Below are 515 nucleotides of genomic sequence, written 5' to 3'. Positions count from 1 at the left end.
ATTATTATTATTATTATTATTATTATTATTATTATTATTATTATTATTATCAGTTTCTGCAGCTCAGAGATCAACACTGGCAAGCAGTGTGCACATGCTGTCTGTCTAAGCTGAATGATGTATTCAGGTTCTTCAAAGTAAATTGACAATTATCAACAAAAAGTATGAGCCATGTGGTTGTTACTGAAGTTGCCAGTTGTTTCTGACATAGCTCTGTGCTTTCTGCATGCAACAATTGCTATTTTTCCACTTTTAGTGTCAATGTTTTGTCTTAAATATGCAGTTTGGCCTCACAGTCCTACAGACAAACAACACGAGTTGTCCCAGGATTGTACAGGATTATACTTGTCGTCTTGTCCCACATTTTAATATAATCTTATCCTGGCATCAGATAACAAAGACTAATCTTTTGGTTTATTTTTTTTATTCGTAAAACCCATACAGTGCACATGCCGAACGCATGTTTATGTTAAACGTATCCATTAACATTTTTGTTTTACCTGTCTTGCAGCTCC

Source organism: Pundamilia nyererei, unplaced genomic scaffold (assembly GCF_000239375.1).
Source record: "Pundamilia nyererei isolate P.nyererei 1_Seehausen unplaced genomic scaffold, PunNye1.0 scaffold00012, whole genome shotgun sequence".
Classification (NCBI taxonomy): Eukaryota; Metazoa; Chordata; class Actinopteri; order Cichliformes; family Cichlidae; genus Pundamilia; species Pundamilia nyererei.
This window is presented reverse-complemented; position numbering follows the sequence as displayed.